The following is a 21,285-nucleotide window of genomic DNA, read 5'->3' as shown; positions in this document are numbered from 1 at the left end:
GGACTTACCTTCACATACAAACAGCAAAGGACCAAGAGCAAGAGAGACATTTATAGAGAAAGATGAAACATTTAAAGGTAAAAAAAAAAAAAAAAAGCACAACAAAACTTTTTTTTTTTTTTTTAACTAGTCTCGTAGATAGTTGTACATTCTCTCTCCTTAACTGGTCTGTTTTAAGTGAAATTGACACATCAGGAATTTTAAGAACCTGTGAAGTATGAAAAAAACATACCATATGCAATTAGGAGACAGAGAAGGAACCTCAGCAGCTTGTTAATGTTAGCATTCATACCAGTCCTAACTGATCCTAGAATCCTAGGTATTCGAACTGTTAAAACAGTATAATATTTGTCACATGAAATTGTCTTGGCATATAGCTAATCTCAGCATCAGTAAGGTCAGTTAAAAGTGACAATCCTTAAATTCAAGGAAGAAACCTAATTTATAGTCTGGCAACCTGCCATTTTGGGCTAACTTATTTCACCAGTCAATAATTCTAATAAAAACTGATCCAAAGAGAATCATCAAAATAGCTGGATTTATAGTCCTAAAGTAACCTATATTTCCCTCTTTTACCTGTTCTACAGAGATATTGTGAAAACTTATTGGGTTACTCTTTATATCTAATAAAATCTATTATGATGTTGAGCCTTTCAGAATGAATTCCATTTTAACCTCCTTTTTTGTTATTGGTGCTTTGTTGCATAGATTGAAATGAAATGTGCTATTGATTAATATTTTATGTTACCTTCTTTAATCATAAATTTTAGTAAAATACTATAAAGGAAACTATTTTGAATTATAATGAGTAATGGTCAGAAACAATACAGAATGTCTTTCACTAACTGATCAAAGTTTAAAATTTTTGTCAAAATAATACCAGCAAAATTAATTAGAAAACTTAAAACACCTCAGAAAATTATAACTTCACTTTTACTCAAGAAAGTAGAAAAAATTACCAGATAAATATGTAATCTGAAGTCTGGTTAGAAGTCATAAACTCAATTCATATAATTCTGGAAATGCTCTATACCTGTTCCTATATCATTATTTCCTTCTGAGAAAACTACTTATTGAACAAAACTTGTGAGTTCTGCTCTAGTCTGGTGATTAGGTTAAGGCATTTATGAAAGCAAAGCAAAGAGTGGATCTATTATTTAGGTTATGCATGGAAAATATTAAGATAGAGTTGGTAAGACTATGATGTAATTTTAAAAAAAATGATGTATAAGTTAGAGAAATTTCTTCCATTTGTGAACCCTTTTTTAAAAAAATCTATATCACAAAGGAAGTATGGAATGAGTGTTTTTCTCTAAATAAATTTTCCACCCATTTATTGCTATCATTTATGTTAAACTATGTGAAGTCTGAGAAGAGGATGTGAGGTTTGCCAGACTAATGGTAATTAACCAGTAGTATAATCTTTCTTACATTGTACAAAATGCTTTCACATACAAGATCTCATTTGTTACAACAGCTCTGTGGAGCAGATATTAGAGTTGCATCCATTTTACAGGAAGCTGAGGGGAGGGGGGGGCTAAAGAAATTGACTGATTTACCCAAGGTCAGTTAAGTAAAGCAAGATGAAACCAGGAGCATACAACTGAACACACTGTTACAGCGTCACAATGTTAAGTAAAGGGCTTCTTTGTTTCATCTGTTTTAGAGTGTTTCATTGTAACACTGTGGCATCATTTCAAGACTAATTCCCTGCTTCTGAATTTAGGAGTGTGACTTGCTTGGGTCAAATGATGTAGGCAGAGGGGGCACTAGCAGTCTTAAAAGGTGCTTATGGCTCTGCGTGGGTTTGATCTGATATTTATTCTGCTGCCATGAGAAAGACATATCTTGGTTATTTCAGGAGGAAAATAAGAACTGTACCAAACCCAAGGTATTCAGCCAAACCCAAGATAGAGCAGAGCCACCAGCTGACTGCAAACACATGAACAAACAGCTGAGAACAGCAGCACCAGGACATTAAATATGGTCCAAAATTTTTACTTTTAAAGCAGTTGAGGTCAGTAAAACTCCAGAAATATTTGAGAAATAAAATTTTATTATTGTTTTCCACTGACAGTTTGAGGTTTTATGCTATTATATAATATATTAACTGTTAAAGAATTCAAAAACATGGCAATATGATTCAATCACGAATTCCTTCTTCCTCCAGTTTTATTTTTTCCAAGTCTTTCTGTCCATTTTTTTTAAGATATTAGAAGCTCTCCAAGGACAAAGGCACAAGTCCTCTGATTATAAAAATATATTTTGAATATGGAGACATTAAAAGTGCATTTCATGGTCTCAAAAAACAAAACAAAAAAACAAACAAACAAAAAAAAACAAAAAACTTTACTGAACTAAGGCAATAGGAACAGAGATAGTTATTAACCTTTCAGATACCAATGGTACCAATGAAAGAATAGATTGCGTTCTTGTCAGTTAAGAAAAGAAAGCCCAATAACTGAATTGTCTTAGCCCCATTTATGATAAAGAGCTGTCTCTCAGACATAGAGGAATTTGTATGTGAATGATAATTGTAGAATGTGACACCCATCACTTTTCTACCACATGATGCTATCCCTGGGTATTTGGCTGACATTGAAGGAGATATTCTTTATTGACTTAAATAATATATGACTATGGCAGCTAAGTTTGATTAACAGTAAAATTATAGCATGAAAAATACTCACTACAAACTTGAACTCCATTTTTTTGGTGTTTGGATCTCCAAATTAATATTCTAAAAATCAGTATGCCTCTTAAAAGAAAAAAAAAAGAAGTTGAGCATTTTTTAAAATTTGCTTTTAAATAAATAATTTTTCCAAAAGAACTAGTTATTCGTAATAAGCAGCTACTTAAATATTCGGGTGGTATCATTGGTGAATGCCTAGAATTTATCATGACTATTTTTCTTCATAAATGTACCTTTACACTCTAATGTCATTCTATTTTTTAAAAATTAAAGCTCTCAGGAGAAAATAAGAAAATACCAATTTTTATACCATTGAATTGATGTAAATGCCTAAATATTTCCAAAAGTTGTTTACTTATTTTTTTAAAAATAGGCAACAAAACAAAGTTTTTTATTTGAATGTCTCTGAGTAGCAATATCACACCATAGAGAAAAAAATAGGATATTTGAAAATTAGACAAAAATTTTGAAGCTATAGCAGAAAATATTTAAAAAATATGAAACTGCCTGATTTCAAACTAAATCATATAAAGTGAAACTAAGTATTATCTTTGTTGTTTAAGGAGTTACCCTGAATAAGCATGGTTGGATAAAACAGAGGTTTTTCCTTTATATTTTAACTTTTCAACTCTAAAAAAACAGTGACATCTAAAATAAATTGTGCTACCTGGTTTTGTAATTAAAATAAATTTCATTTAAATCCTATTTCATATGTATCTGGAACATTGAAATTCAGAAATTTAAATTTCTCAAAGAATTTGGTTGCAATCTGTTTTTCCTGGTTTACCCATCCAATTCCATGTGGTCTCTTTTCCTTGCATTCTTTGGCCATGGCTATCAAAATAAAGTAAATAGTTATCTTGCTAGAGTTGTGTTCATGTGAACATGCATGGGAGGATTTTACAGAAGAAACATAGGGATACGAGGTCTTATATCCTCATATGCTTGTTTCAGATGCAGTGTGCCTGATTGATTCTATAACATGGCTCTTTCTGAATGGTTCTAGAATATAAAACATATTTACAAGTGATGAATTACAGTGTTGATGTCTTATGTGTAGTTTGATGAAGATTTTAAAGACTTCACTGTTACAGCAAAAGATAGAGCAGTATTTTGTCTCTTTTATCTTTCACATGACCATCTTGTAATTGCTTCTTCTATTATTTACAAAGATTCTAAATATGTCTTTGGAATTTAGGCTACTGCTTTTTAAAAATAATTTTTCAGCCTCATGATAAAAATGTCCATTAAGAAGTTAGATGTGGGAGTTCCCGTCGTGGCACAGTGGTTAACGAATCCGACTAGGAACCATGAGGTTGCGGGTTCGGTCCCTGCCCTTGCTCGGTGGGTTGATGATCCGGCGTTGCCATGAGCTGTGGTGTAGGTTGCAGACGTGGCTCGGATCCCGCGTTCCTGTGGCTCTGGCGTAGGCTGGCAGCTACAGCTCCGATTGGACCCCTAGCCTGGGAACCTCCATATGCTGCTGGAGCAGCCCAAGAAAAGGCAAAAAGACAAAAAAAAAAAGAAGTTAGATGTGGCAAAAATTATAGGCAACCAAATCAGTCAAAATGGTCATTAGGGCATTGGGGGGGGTCACAAAATGTGAGAAAAATTTGATTTTACATACAAAAATTTGATACATACTTTTCCTGTACGAAAATATATAATCTATAGATTTAGAAGGCAGCATAGCTTAGCACTTAAAAGTACATAACCTGTAATTAAACTATTCAAGTCTTAATTAGCTGTGAAACCACAGTTGTAAAATGGAAAAATTAATAGTTTTTGCATCATAGATTTGTGAAGTTTAAAGAAAATAATGCATGAAAGTATTAAGAACAGATATATTAAAAGTTACAATAAATTATATTAATTTTATATTTTAAATATTTTTCATATGACTTGGGGAGTAATGGGATAATCTACAAAGCTATGTATATTTTGTGTATTTTATCTGGATCTAATCATACTTCCAAATGAAGATTAGAAAATATAGTTTCTGGAGTTCCCACTGTGAGTTAAGGATCCAGCATTGACTCTGCAGCAGCTTGGGTTGCTGCTGAGGTATGGATTTGATTCCTGGCCTGGTGCAGTGGGTTAAAGATCCAGCATTGCTACAGCCGTGGCATAGGTCACAGCTACAGCTCAGATTTGATCCCTGCCCCAGGAATTTCCATATGCTGGAGGTGTGGCCAAAATAGAAAAAAAAGAAAAAGAAAATGCAGTTTTGGAAGCTACTTCTGAAACATACTATATGTGTGATCTTATGCATGTCATTTACACATGAAACCCCTTCTCAGCTTCAATTTATTTACCTGTATGTAATAAGGTTATATCTCTATAGTATCTTCCAGCTTAAAATTACATGAATTCATTTTGCACTCAAAATTTTTCTAACAGTATTTGAGGTTATTTATAGTTTGTATTATGTATGTATGTATTATTTATATATCCATACATCTTTAAAAATATAAAATGTTAACATACTTGATCACAAGATGCTGCTGTTACTATATAATATGTAGGATATGCATCATGTTATCTTTCAAAAACAAGGAAAGTACCAATATTTTATAGTAACTGTAAGTGGAAAGTAACCTTTAAAAATTGTATACAAAATTTAAAAATAAAGAAAATAGAAGACAGGTGGACTAAAAGTTTATTCTCCTGTGTAGGGATTTCTAAATGAAGGTAAGTGAGGTAGAAAGATTGTGGGGTGGAAGATAGGAACGTCACAGCCAGCAATAACACTACAGCAGCAAAAATGTCCCTAATTCTAGCTTTTTCTTTCCTATTCTCTTTCTCTCCTTCCCTCTTTCTTCACTTTTCCCAGAGATGTAACCAAAATATTTTGACCTCCTGTTCTTCCCCTTCATAAAGTGTAATTTCCACCCAGTTCCTTCATTACCTCAAAAGCATTAATAATTCTTTTATATGCAGTTAAACATGAAGTTGAAAGCCATGTGATGTTAATTATATTTTTTTTCAAGTAAAATGCCTATGTCTACAATTTTCTGTGTGGAAAGAACTTACTGTCTTAAATGTAGAATGATGAATTAATTTAGAAAGCTTAAAAATTGTCTAAATTCACTGATTTAATTTAGACAATCACAAATCAAATTAAACTTAAAAATCATCCATTAGAGAATACTTGGGAATTATTTTAGGGAAAGACTTCTGCACTGTTAAAATATTAAATTTCAATCCTTCCCAAATCCATACAATGCAGATATATATTTCAACTTATATTTTGTCCTTTTTTTCTTTTGCTGTAGTATTTACACACAATACTTAAATTGTGTACTCAAATCTTAACTAAACATTCACTGGGCTTTTTTAAAATTATAGTTGATTTACAATGTTGTGTCAATTTTTGCTATAGAAGACTGGACGGGATTAAGATGGCAGAATAGAAGGACTGGAGCTCACCTTCTCTCATAAAAACAACAAAATTACAACCAAATGCTGAACAACCTTCAAGCAAATGGACTGGAAACTTTCATAAAGATATCCTACTCCAGAAGACAAAGAGGAGGCCACATCAAGAGGTAGGAGGGGTGATTATGTGATATAAGCAACCCCATACCTACTGGGTGGGAAGCCCAAAGACTGGAAAGTAACTGCATCACAGAGACTCACCTACAGGAGTGAGAGTTCTGAGGCCCACATCAAGTCCCCATGCTTAGGGATCTGGTACTGGGAGAAAGAGCCCCCAGAGCATCTGGCATTGCAGGCCAGTGGGGCTTGTGCGCAGGATCTCCACAAGACTGGGGGAAATGGAGACCCCATTCTTGAAATGTGCATACAGGCTTTCATTTGCACTGGGTCCCAGGGCAAAGCAGAGGCTCCAGAGGAATCTGGGTAGGACCTGACTGCAGTTCTTGAAGGTCTCCTGGGAAAACAGGGGGGGACTGTGGCTCATTGTTGGGGAAGGACATTGTAGGCAAAGCTCTTGGAAATAATCATCAGTGTGTGTTCCTCTAGAGGTAGCCATTTTGGGAAAATCTGGCCCTACCCATCAGCGCCGAGAAGCCCCAGACCAATCAATTTCTGCTATACAACAAAATGATCCACTCACACATACATATATGTTCTTTTTCTCACACTATCTTCCATCATGTCCTATTCCAAAAGATTGTATATAGTTCCCTGTGCTGTATGGTAGGACCTCACTGCTTATCCATTAATAGTTTGCTGAGATTTGATAAATGCATATTTCTGTATAACCCAAAGTCATATCAAGTTATAGAATACTCTCAGCACCCCAGAAAATTTCTTCCGGTGGGAATCAGTCCCCTTCTACACCATCTGCAGGGGCAATGGATAGTCTGATGTGTTCCAACAATAAATTAATTATGCTTGTGTTGGAACATTCTATAAGTAGCATCATACAATTTGTATTTCTACTATTTATTTTTTGTAATGATTTTTATTTTTTCTATTACGCTTGGTTTACAGTGTTATATCAGTTTTCTATCGGACAGCAAAGTGACGCATTTACACATACATATATACATTCCTTTTTTCACATTATCCTCCATTATGCTCCATCATAAGTGACTAGATATAGTCACCAGTGCTATACAGCAGGATCTCATTGCTTATTCATTTCAAATACAATAGTTTGCATCTATTAAACCTAAATTCCCAGTCCATTCCTCCCCATCCCACTCCCCCTTGGCAACACAAGTCTGTTCTCCAAGTCCATGAGTTTCTTTTCTGTGGAAAGCTTCATTTGTGATGTATATTAGATTCTGGATATAAGCAATATCATATGTTTGTCTTTCTCTTTCTGACTTACTTCACTTAGTATGAGAGTCTCTAATTACATCCATGTTGCTGCAAATGGCATTATTTTGTTCCTTTTTATGGCTGAGTAGTATTCCATTGTGTATATATAACACCTCTTCTTAATCCATTCATCTGTCAATGGACATTTAGGTTGTTTCCATGTCTTGGCTATTGTGAATAGTGCCCCAATGAACTTAAGGGTGTGTGTGTCTTTTTCAAGGAAAGTTTTGTCCAGATATATGGCCAAGAGTGGGATTGCTGGGTCATATGGTAGTTCTGTGTATAGTTTTCTAAGGTACTTCCATACTGTTCTCCATAGTGGCTGTACCAATTTATATTCCCATCAACAGTGCAAGAGGGTTCCCTTTTCTCCACACCCTCTCCAGCATTTGTTATTTGTAGACTTACTAATAACAAGGCCATTCTGACTGGTGTGAGGTGATATCTTATGGTAGTTTTTATTTACATTTCTCTAATAATTAGTGATGTTGAGCATTTTTGCATTTTTTCATGTGCTTGTTGGCCATCTGTATATCTTCTTTGGAGAAATGTCTATTAAGGTCTTTTGCCCATTTTTCAGTTGGGTTGTTGGTTTTTTTGCTGTTGAGTTGTGTAAGTTGTTTGTATATTTAGAGATTAAGCCCTTGTCAGTTGTGTCATTTTTAACTATTTTCTCCCACTCCATAGGTTGTCTTTTTTTTTTTTTATGGCTTCCTTTGCTGTGCAGTTTGATTAGGTCCCACTGGTTTAATTTTGCTTTTATTTCTGTTGCCTTGGGAGACTGACCTAAGAAAACATTTGTAAGGTATGAAGCCACCATCACCCTAATACGACTACCAAAAAAGAAAATTATAGGCCAATATCTTTGATGAATATAGACACAAAAATTCTCAACAAAATGTTAGCCAACCGAATCCAACAACATGTAAAAATAGATCACACACCACAACCAGGTGGGATTCATCCCAGGTTCACAAGGATAGTTCAACTTTTGCAAATCAATCAACATCATACACCACATTAATAAAAGAAAAGTGAAAAACCGCATGATCATCTCAATAGATGCAGAAAAAGCATCTGACAAAGTCCAGTGTCCACTCATGATAAAAACTCCCACCAAAGTAGGTATAGATGGAATGTACCTTAACATAATAAAAGCCATTTATGATAAACCCACAGCCAATATGATACTCAGTGGAGAAAAACTGAAAGCCTTCCCACTAAAATCTGGAACAAGTCAAGAATGCCCATTCTCACCACTTTTATTCAACATAGTATTAAAAGTCCTAGTCACAGCAAGCAGAAAAACAAAAGAAATAAAAGGTATCCAAATTGGAAGAGAAGAGGTAAAATTGTGTCTGTATGCAGATGAAATGATACTATATATAGAAAACTCTAAGGACTCCACACAGAAACTATTTGAACTGATCAATGAATTCAGCAGAGTAGCAAGATACAAGACTAACATTCAGAAATTGGTTGCATTTCTGTGTACTAACAATGAAATATTAGAAAAGGAATATAAAAATATAATACCTTGTAAAATTGCACCCCCCAAAATTAAATACCTAGCAATAAACCTGACCAAGGAAGTGAAAAGACTTAGATGCTGAGAACTATAAAACATTAATCAAATAAATTAAGATGATTCAAAGAAATGGAAAGATATTCCATCCTTCTGGATTGGAAGAATTAATATTGTAAAAAAAGGCCATACTACCCCAAGCAATCTGCAGATTCAATGCAATCCCTAGCAAACTACCCATGACATTTTTCACATAACCAGAACAAACAATCCAAAAACTTATATGGAAACATAAAAGACCCAGAATTGCCAAAGCAGTCCTGAGGAAAAAAAAACCAAACAAGAGCCATAATTCTCCCAGACTTCAGGCAATACTGCAAAGCTACAGTCATCAAGACAGTGTGGTACTGGTACCAAAACAGACATACAGACCAATGGAACAGAATAGAGAACCCAGAAATAAACCCAGATACCTACAGTCAATTAATCTTTGACAAAGAAGGCAAGAATATAAAATGGGGAAAAGACAGCCTTTCCAGCAAGTGGTGCTCGGAAACCTGGACAGCTGCATGTAAATCAATGAAACTGGAACACACCCTCACACCATGCACAATTTATATTTCTTTTAAAGTTTCACTCAGCATAATGATTTTAGATTAATCAATACCTTTGAATCACTAAGTCATTTCTTTTTATTAGCGAAAAATATTCCATTAAAAGAACATGCCACAGTTGATCCATTCTGTGAATTATGGACACTTGAGGTAGTTTCAGTTTGGGCTCTTATGAATAAATTTTCGTGTGAAATGTATGTTTCAAGTGGTTTCAGTGAAGCCACCATTCACCGTGATACACAAACCAGACAAAGATACTACCAAAAAAGAAAATTACAGGCCAATATCTCTGATGAATAGCTAGATGTAATGATCCAGTGTAATGATCTAGTGTAATGATCCAGTGTAACTGCTGGATCAGAGGTAAGTGTACATTTGGTTTTATAAGAAATTTCCATAATTCCCCAAATGGTTATAAAGTTTTTCATTCCTTCCCATAATATATGAGAGTTCCAGACATTTCACATACTCTCCACCAGTTGGTGTTACCTTATTTAGCCATTAAGGAGAATGTGAATTGTTCCCTCAGTGGATTCTTACTTTGAATTTCCCAGATGAACAATGATGTTGAACACATTGAGTTTTTTTCTTTTATTGCTTTTGCTTTTTGCTACCTAAAAAATCTTTGCTTACATCTGTGTCATGAATATATTTCGCAATATTTTTCTCTAAAATGTTTAAGTTTTTAGCTTTTATATCTAGGTCCATCTTGAATTAATTTTTATGTACACTATGAAGTAGGATGTGAGGTACATTATTCTTTCTCTGCGAATACAAAGTTATTTTAGCACAATTTAATGGAAAATCTTCTTGACACTAAAGGGCTTTGGCAACTTTATTAAAAAATGCAAATAACTGTAAATGTATGTAGTCAATTTTCAGGACTCTCAATTTGTCTATTGGTAGATCCTTATTCTAGTACATACTCTATGGATTATGGTAGGTTTATGTTAAGTCATTAAGACATGTAATAGAAATCATTTAACACTGTTCCTTTATTTTAAGGTTATTTTGGATACTCTAAGCCATTTGCATCTTTGTATAAATTTTAAAACAGCTTGTAATCATCTTTTTATAAAAAACCTGCAGATGTTTTCATATGAATTAAAAGTAATCCACGTATCAATGATGGGGGAATTACCCTGTTAACAATATTGTATGTTCCTGTCAGTAAACATAAACTATCTTTCCATTTATTCAGGATTTTAATTTATTTTTGGAATGTTTGGTAGTTTTAAATGTGACGTCTCTATATATATTACAATATATATAGACTTTAGTCAATTTAGTTTTAAATGTAATGCCTATATAGATTTTTTTTCAATTTAGTGCTAAGGAGTATTTATTTTTGAAAGCAGCATACATAGAATTTTAAAATATCATATACCAATTATTTTCTGCTTGAATATGCCTATGCAATTGAGTTTCTATGTTGAATTTATATATGGCTTTTTAAAATTATAGTTGACTTACAGTGCTGTGTCAATTTCTGCTGTAAAGCAAAGTGACCCAGTCATACATACAAAAGCATTCCTTTCCTTATATTGTCTTCCAACATGTTCTATCTCAAGAGATTGGATATAGTTCCCTGTGCTATCCAGTAGGACCTCACTGCTTATCCATTCTAAGAAGTCGGTTTCTGTTTTGTAGCAATCTAGTTAAATTCATTATTATTTCCAGTTTTTGCTTTTTAAATTCACTGGGATCTTTGTAAATGATGATGTAATTTGCAAACTGCAATTGCTAGAACTTTAATGTTCAATGGATATGATATGAGTAGACATTCTTGTATTGTTTTCAATCTTAGGAGAAACTCCTTTAAATTCACCAGACAATATGATATTAACTACTGGTTTATTGATACTTTTTTATAAAGTTAAAGATGTTCCCTTTGATTCCTATGTTGGTAATTTGTGCTCTCTACCCTTTGTTCCTTAGTCAATCTAGTTCAAGATGTATCCACTTTTGCTGAACTTTTCAAAGAACTGCACATTGCCAGTGCTATTTTTTTCTATTATTTGCCTGTTCTCTACATCATTTACTTCTACTCTTATGCTTATTATTTCCAGTTTTTACCAATTTTGGTAGTTGTGTTTTTAAAGGAGTTTATCCATTTAAACTACAAGTTCAATGGAAGAAAATAGCACATGGTAGTCTCTTATTAAAACTTTTCTTTAATATTCTTATAATATATAATCAGGTGCAAATCCTCCAGAATATTGGGCCTATAAACTTATCTACCATGTGGTTAATTTATTTATTATTGAATACTTTAATATTATGTAAACAATTTAACACCTTTGATAGAGTGTTGTGGAAAATAACTAAGATTTGGGTTGTTTCAGCAAGTCTTTTTCTCTGGGATTCTTTCTCATACAGAAAGGAGATAAGTGAAAATCCTACCTGAGAAATACAAAGTTCAAAAAGAAATAATATTCTAGATAAAAGACTTGAAGACACTAGCAAGCAATTTTTTTCGAAGTCCAAGAAAGTCTGCATGAAAATTATGTCATTCTGTTCTGATCTCCATTACCAATTAACCAAGACTATGTGCAAATTTCTATCATGTGCACCTATTTAGTCAGAAAGCATATTTTCACAATGATAAAATCTAATTCAAAGATCAACCAAAGAGCATAAAAGTAAAGATACTGATTAGTTGGGTTATGCTAAATTAAAAATGGGGAAAAAACAAACTAGCTTTGTCCTTAGGAATGTGGTCAAAGTACTCAGCAGAATTCCTTTAGGGTTTCCACCAAGATCCACTCTGTTTCTTTAAGTCACTGTACCAAGCTTTCTTTTCTTGATAAAAGAAAACATTTCCTGTTTCCCATATTCCTTGTTTTCTAGCTGATCATACAACAGGACAAAATCCAAAAGTGCATAAATAAGGTGTCTAATTGTAAATTTTTGCCAAAACTTCACTCGAAGATAAAGTATACTACTAAAAATGAATGCGCATGTTTTTCCTAGTCAACAAGTGAAAATATGTAGTCCATAAAATAGCCCTTATTTGCATGAGATGTCAAAAAAAAATCACAGACTCAAACTCATTGCACAAATGCTTTGATGTGCATTTTGTCTACTTCAAATGGCCTTTCATCTACTTTATCCTTAAATCTTCTTTCACACTGTATTTTAATTTCCAAGCTATTTATGATCTTTTTAGAAGGTGACATGAAATAAATCTCTAGAGGATTAAATATGGAAGACTTTTCACTATTAAGAATAAAATCACTTTTTTTTTTCCTTTTATGTGCCATGAAAGCATGCAGCAGTCCCTGGAAATGAAGTCTAATGATAGCCATGGTGCTTATTTCTTGATGGTACCAATGTCATGATCAACAAAAAGATTTTGTGATGGGGAGCAATGAAATCTTTGAGTAAATAAAGCAAAGTCTGGAGGGAGCTTGTGATTTAATGAATGTGAGATACAATCAATCCTATTATTTACAGAAACTTGAGCTGCCTCTCTCCCCAAGACAGAGCCTTAAGCTTTTGTTGTATGAAGGCCCATTCAATTTCTCATCCAGAAAAGAATGCTGAGGCAAAACTTCAAATTAGATTTAGGATTTGTCACATGGATTCAACCCTCCTATTTCAACAACCTCTCTTCTGCCCTTCTTTTTCCTACATTCACCTAACTATATCTCTGACAAGGTATTAATTTAGCACATTCTCCTCCACAACCACCTACACAGAGATATTGACATTTTTATAGGACAGTTTCAAAGAACAAAAATTTACACCACCAAAGAAATGCTTCCATAATTCATAATTTTAGAGTATATTATCATAGATCATGAGAATATTTTGATGGTTTTTTGTCTCTTTTTGTGTGTATGGTTGGTGATATTCATTGTCTTATTCAAATCATAAAAGGAAACAATATGCTTACATGAACATAATTTCCTCATAATCTCATTTCAGTTTTTGGTTTAAAATAATAAACCTGCCATTACCAAACATAATTATTTGCTATATCAGTGTATCCACCAGGTTTGTGTTAAAAATTTGGCCTGTTTCCATAAACTGAATCTACTCTCAATTTTTTAAAAATTGCTATAAATAACAATCAAAGGAATATCGAAGTCTACAAAGGCATTTTTCCAAAGAAAGTCACCACAAAAACATTTCTGACTCATAGAAGAATCACTGGAATCATGCTTTAACTTCCTAATAGGATTCTGAATGAGCCGAAACTTACATTAGTTTTTAACTACCGTATTTAAAAATTGGATCATGTTACTATTTAAACTGAAGTTTTACTAATACTTATATATGTTACATGTTCAACAATTTAGCATGGCTATTCATGCCTGGCCATGAGAATAGTGAAAAACCCATCAAAACAGATAACAATGATCTTTTACCTTCTGAAGCATGCCTTATGCAACATGGAAAATTCAGTGGGCAACTCCATACCTTTTTAGTATCATCAGTGCATCTACAGGTGTGCAGTGCTCTTGAAGGTAGCAAAAGATAAATGATTTGTCATGTTATCACATACAAGATAACAACAATAAGATTAACAACTGGCATTTCAGAAGAAACATTGAAGATGGAAGGAAGGGGGATGATACAGTCAAAATACTGAAAAAGAAAACTGTCAACCAAGATTGATATATCCACTAAAATCACTTTTCAAAATTAAAGGTTTAAAAAAGGCAGTCTCAGATAAACAAAACCTGAGATTTTGTTCCCAGCAGACTGTCCTTAAAATAAACTTTCAAAATCACTTAAAGAAATCCATCAAATCAACAAACTAAAAAAAAATAAGATTCACATGACATATGAGTAGATGCAGAAAAAAACATTTGACAAAAGCCAACACCATTCATGATAAAAACGACCAGCAAACTCAGGAAGAGAGGAGAACTCCTCAACTAAATAAAAAATTTCTACCAAAAACTATAGCTAATGTTATACTTAACAGTGAGAAACTTGAGCTTCCCCATTAAGATCAGGAACAAGACAAGGACATCCTTTCTCATCTCTTCTTTCAGACATCATACTTAAAGTCCTACCTAATTCAATAAGATAAGAAAAGGAAAGGAAAGACATAAGGATTGAGAAGGAAGAAATAAAATCATCTTTGTCTGCAGATGAAATAATCATCTACATAGAAAATCTGTAAGAATCATCCCCCCCCCAAAAAAAAAACTCCTGGAACTAATAAGTGATTATAGCATGATTGCTGTTACAAGGTTAATATACAGGAGTCAGTCACTTCCTATATACCTGCAATGAACATGTGGAATTTGAAATTAAAAACACAATAACATTTACATTACCACCACCAAAATAAAATACGTAGATACAACTGTAACAAAATATGTACAGTATCTGTAGGGTTAAAACTAGAAAACTCTGATAAATGATTATCAAAGAAGAACTAAATAAATGGAGATATTCTTGTTCATGATAAGAAGTCTCAATATTGTCAAGATGTCAGTTCGTCCTAATTTAATCTACAGATACAATAAAATCTTAATCAAAATCTCAGGGAGTTATTTTGTAGATATTTAGTGCTAAAAATAAATGGGCTACCAAACTGTGAAAAAGTACATATTATTAAGTGAAAGAAGGCAGTCTGAAGGTGCTGGATACCATATATTCCAACTATAACATATTCTGAAGAAGGTAAATCTATGGAGAGAGTGAAAAGATCATTGGTTGCCAAGAGTTTAGTGAGAGGGTAGATGAATAGGTTGTCTAAAGTGGATTGCTAGGATGTATTTATCTGGAACCACAAAACAAAAACAAATACAAAAACAAATAGCCAAAGCAATATTAGGAAAGAAGAAAAAATTGAAAGCATCACACTTCATTTCAAGCTATATAACAAAACTATATAATCAAAACTGTATAGTACTTGCATAAAAATGGACATCAATGAAACAGAATCAAGAACCCAGAAGTAAACCATCTTATAAATAGTTAACTAATATTTGACAAAAGAGGCAAGAATACTCAATGGGGAAAGGAGAGTCTCTTCAACGAGTGGTATTAGGAAAACTGGATAATCACCTGCAGATGAATGAAACTGGACCCCTGCCTTACTGCCACTCACAAAAATTAACTTGAAATGGATTAATGAATTAAACATGAGACTTGAAATTGTAAAGTTCCTAAAAGAAATATAGGAAAAAATTTCACTGATATCGGCCTTGACAATAATTTTTTGGATATGCCATCTAAAGTACAAGCAAAAAACAAACAAACAAATAAAATGGGATAACATCAAACTAAAAAGCTTCGGCACAGCAAAAGAAATAGTTAACATGAAGAAAAAGCAATCCATGCAATAGGAAAAAATATTTGCACTCCATCTATCTGATGAGAGGTAATATCCAAAATATATAAAGACCTCATATAACTCAACAAAAAATTTGATTAAAAAAATGGGCAGAGGACCTGACTAGAAATTATTCCAAAGATAAGATACAAAACAGCTAACAGATACATGAAAAGGTGGTCAACATCACTAATCAACATGTAGATGAAAATCAAAACAACAATAAGATATCACCTCATACCTATTAAAATGGCTATTATCACAAAGACAAGCTATAACAAGTCTTGGGAGGATATTGAAGAAAGAGAACACCTGTGCACTTCTGGTTGGACTGTAAATTGGTGCAGCCACTATGGAAGATGGTATGGACATTCCTTAAAAAATTAAAAATAGAACTACCATATTATTCAGGATTCCTACTTTTGAGTAAATATCCAAAGAAATGAAATCAGAGTCTCAAAGAGATATCTGAATTCCCATGTTCACTGCAGTTTGTTTACAATAGCCAATATGGAAAGAGCTAAATGTCCTTCTATGGATGAACTGATAAAGAAGATGTGGTTATACATACGCACACAATGGAATATTATTCAGGCATGCGAAAGAGGGAAATTCTGACATTTGTGACGACATGGATTGACCTTGAGGGTATTGTGCTAAATGAAATAAGTCAGATAGAGAAAGACAAGTACTCTATGATCTCACCTATGTAGGCAATCTAAAAAAAAAAATCAAACACAGAAATAGAGAGCAAAGTGGTGGCTGTCAGGGGTTATGGTGTGGGGAAAATGGAGAGATGTTGGTCAAAGTATACAAATTTCTCGTTATAATGATAAGTTCTGGGGACCAAATGTACTGCATGATAAGTATAGGTAACAATACTCTAAAGTTGTGAAGAGAAGATTTTCGGTGTTCTCTACAAACCCACACACAAATATACATAATTATGTATAGTAAATGGGGGGATTAACTAATCCTATTATGGTAATAATTTCACAATAGATATATATATCAAATATCATGTCCTACACCTTTAACTTGCACAATGTTATATGTCAATTATATCTCAATAAAGCTAGAAAAAATTAAAAGAAGAAATTATGTAAAACAGTATCAAAAGATTTTGGGGGGCCTGTAACCTTTAGAAATATATTTGACAATAAGAATTCAAAAAAGAGGTGTGAGAAAGAAGCTATACTGGAGTGAGAAAGTAACTCCAAATGGTAACTAGAATCCATAGAAGAATTGAAGGGACCAAAAATAATAGAGAAGAAGATAAATAGTTAAAAAAACTCTTTTAATATATTTTTACTCTCATTTATTTTCATAATTTCCTTAAAAGACATAAAACTATATAAATAAATAATTATAACAATGTATTGTTGGGATTGCAATGGTTAGATTAAAAAAAAACACAAAAAGTTTAGTGCAGGGGCAATAGAGCTATATAGAAGTTTCATTTATTTACTACATAGTAAATAAAGTTTTAAATCAATAAAATTTAGTTAGTATACATAAGAAATGGATACTCAAAAGATGTATAAGTACTTGAACAACCACTAGGAAAATATCAAAAAATATAGCTTTGAATTATTAAAAGAATTAAAAGATTACACCAGAAAATACCCATTTAAGCCCAGAAATGTGGTAAAAGAAAAAGAAAGGAACAAAGTAGTCATGAGAAAAAGGGCATAAAAATCCAAGGTATCACTGGAAATGTTAAATGTGACTAGATTAAATAATCCAATCAAAATACAGAGATTGGCAGATTGACTTAAAAAAAAACAAGACTCAATTATATGCCTTCTGTAGAAGATATATTGTAGAATCAAAGAGACAAATAAGTTGAAAGTAAAAGAATGGTAAAAGGTTTATCACCAAAATAGCAACTATAAGAGAGCTGTAGTGACTATACTAATAACAGGAAAAATAGACTTTAAGACAAAAAGTGTTACTAGAGATAAAGAGGACATTTCTAATGATTAAAAAAAATCACTTCATTAAGAAAATATAGGAATTATAAGCACATATGTACCTGGCAACAGAGCCCCCAAAATACATGAAACAAAAACTGACAGAATTAAAGGGAAAAATAGACAATTCAACAACAATAGTTGGGGACTTCAACGAATAATGAACAGATTTGGGCCACTAAAAAAACCTGTTCAAGGGTGTCTTATATGGGCATTTTTAGTGGTTGAACCCATCCAATATTTAGTCCTTTCTAATAGTTGAACCTGTTCAGCACTTATTCCTAATAGTAATTAAAGTGTAAAGACTACACAAAAATTAGGTCCTATACAATAGAATAAGAAACTGACCATAGGGTCCAGCACCACATTCTTGTGAAGCTAGATTTAGGATTAGGAAGACCCAAGATCAAAATGTAACTGGTAATAATGGATAACTGACTCAAAATCCAAGAATAACATTTTATAAATCTTTACATAAAGCAGTTCAACCTGAGTGGAACTGAGGGAAACAATGAATCTCAAAACCAAGTGAAAATTATATATATATAATAAGTATATATTATACTAAAATAATTTTTCTAGTGAAAGAATGTGTATCTTTCAAACAGACTCAATGAGACATACCTTATGAACCACTGAAGTCAAGTTTTGCCAATTGTCTTAGTAACACACTTCTCAGATAATGCTAAAATATAAAACATTTTTTTATCATCAGTTAAGTACATTTATCAATAATGCTGCAGTGTGCCTAATATTAAAACATATTAATTTTAACAGTAACTATTGGGTTCCTAAATATTTTCATCCCAAGGAAATGACTTTGCATTTATCTGAGCTGAATTACATTCTAGTATTTCTTGGACTAATCAAAAAATACCTTGCAACAATATTCCTGAAAATCCTCCCAAGAATACAAGCTATTTTAAAATTTATATTTAAAAGTGTCAGATCCAGAATATAGGGGTGAGATGAAACCAATTTCTATGGAAATTCCATTAGTTTCTTCTCACCACAGTACAGCGTTGGCTCTGCTGCCAGTGTTGGTTGACAACCAGCTGCCCTGTGTACCTGAGATAAAGCCTTTCCTGACCATTACAGCCTGATGTCCTCTTTTTCTTATCTGAACACTTAGAAAACTTAAAATTGATGCCTCTCAGGTGGAAATTAATCATTTCCTGCTCTGCCTCCTGACCTATTTCCTAGTAGCTGGCTAAATACTAACCCAAACTGGAGTTCCCGTCGTGGCTCAGCGGTTAACGAATCCGACTAGGAACCATGAAGTTGTGGGTAAGGATCCGGTGTTGCCATGAGCTGTGGTGTAGGTCGCAGACTCGGCTCAGATCCCACGTTGCCGTGGCTCTGGTGTAGGCTGGCAGCTACAGCTCCGATTGGACTCCTAGCCTGGGAACCTCCATGTGCCGTGGGAGCAGCCCTAGAAAAGGCAAAAAGACCAAAAAAAAAAAAAAAAAAAAAAAAAAAGAATACCAACTCAAATGGAGTTGGTGAGTATGTTACTATCTGTTGTATTAATGCTCTAACAACAAAAATACTATGAAAGGGCCTTCATATTCTTAAAGATTTTTTCCTCTACAAAGTACATTTTCTTATTGCATAAAATTTCTATTTAGTAAATGAAATTTGATCCCTTCACAATTGAAAAGAGTTGCCCTTCAAGAGAAATCACATTTATATGTCATAATCTGGAGAGACAATTATTTAGTTAAAAGGCAGTAAGATTTTAATCTTTAACTTGAAATGTGACTGATTCATAAATGCAGTTCAACAAGCATTGCTCTATCCCTGTCATCTCTGGCTTTTTACCTTTCATTTAGCTTCTATCTCCTACTGAAAAATACCCTGAGCACAGAATTGGATGTGTGGTCATAGGTCTCAGCTAGAACACGTCTTGCCTCAGAAATGTTGTTGCCTCACCTATAACATTAGTCCATACCCAAAGTGCTGACTTCAAAGATTGTTTAGTAATCAAATAGGAAATATATAGGCCATTGCTTTGCAAACTAAGTTCTAGTCTTGTATTAAAGTATCACAATATTATTATTTAATTTGATCTTATAGTATCTAATTGTCTCTTATAATGAAACTGAAACTAGTACTACTAGAGTTCAGAAACCAGGTAGGTCAGGACTAAGAGCAACCAGAATATGAGGCCAAATAGTCATGAGTCACACTGGACCACATACCTTTAAGCTTCAAGATCTAAGGCAGAGGAGACAACTGTTAAATTCTCACAGCTACTAAGTGGCAGAGCTGGCACTCTCATGCCAAAGTTCATACTTTAACCACTCATTTATATTTCCTTTTATATTTTAACTGCGTGTGTGTGTATGTGTGTTTATGAGCTGCACCCACGGCACATGGAAGGTCCCAGATTAGGGGTAGAATCATAGCTGTAGCTGACACCACAGCCTCAGCAATGCAGGATCCAAGTCACGTCTGTGACCTACACCACAGCTTATGGCAATACCAGATCCTTAACCCACTGAGCAAGGCCAGGGATTGAACCTGCATCCTCATGGATTCTAGTCAGATTCATTTCTGCTGAGCCACGACGGGAACTCCCTTAACTTTATCTTTGTAAAGCTATGAAATAGTTTCCTCTGCTAGAGTTTCCCCATGCCTGCCCTCCATGGGGGTCTACAAGAGCCTTCAACTACCCTGGCTTTGCAGCACTGCATTCAGTGACATGGCATCTGTAGCATCAAATAAGCCACGTCAGGAGTATCCACACTAGGAAAGTAGGCAAATGTCACAAATCAGTGCCCCCCTCAAAACCTCTCCCACTCCCCAGAGATGGTTTTTAATCAGTTACCAGCACACCATTAGAATCAGGCAAACCTAAGTTTATGTCCTAAAATTATGACTTGCCATACATTATTTAACATCTCTGTGACTCAGTGTCCTCTGTGAGATGGTGACAGTGATACTATCTACCAACAAAGATAGTTGTGAGAAAGTTCTGAGAAGTAAAGAAGGTCATTGTCATTTCAATGTTCCTACCAGTTTCTGGATCCAGCATCTTCTGCTCTTGATCAACATATCCCAGTTTCTGTATCTCTCTGGATGTGCCCATCTCTCCAGACTTGGGTGTGGTGATTTGCTCTTCAATCTCTGTTCTTCAATAAGTCTGAAAAAAGTCCTTGATTTTCAATGTGTCCATTTTTTTTTCTAGTTGTAAAAATGGAATTGATTGGAGTTCCTGTCATGGCTCAGTGGTTAATGAATCCGACTAGGAACCCTGAGGTTGCAGGTTCGATCCCTGGCCTCGCTCAGTGGGTTAAGGATCCAGCATTGCCGTGAGCTGTGGTGCAAGTCACAGACTCGGCTTGGATCCTGCGTAGCTGTGGCTCTGGCGTAGGCCTGCAGCTACAGCT

Source organism: Sus scrofa, chromosome 15 (genome assembly GCF_000003025.6).
Source record: "Sus scrofa isolate TJ Tabasco breed Duroc chromosome 15, Sscrofa11.1, whole genome shotgun sequence".
Lineage (NCBI taxonomy): Eukaryota > Metazoa > Chordata > Mammalia > Artiodactyla > Suidae > Sus > Sus scrofa.
Note: the sequence above shows the minus strand (reverse complement) of the source record.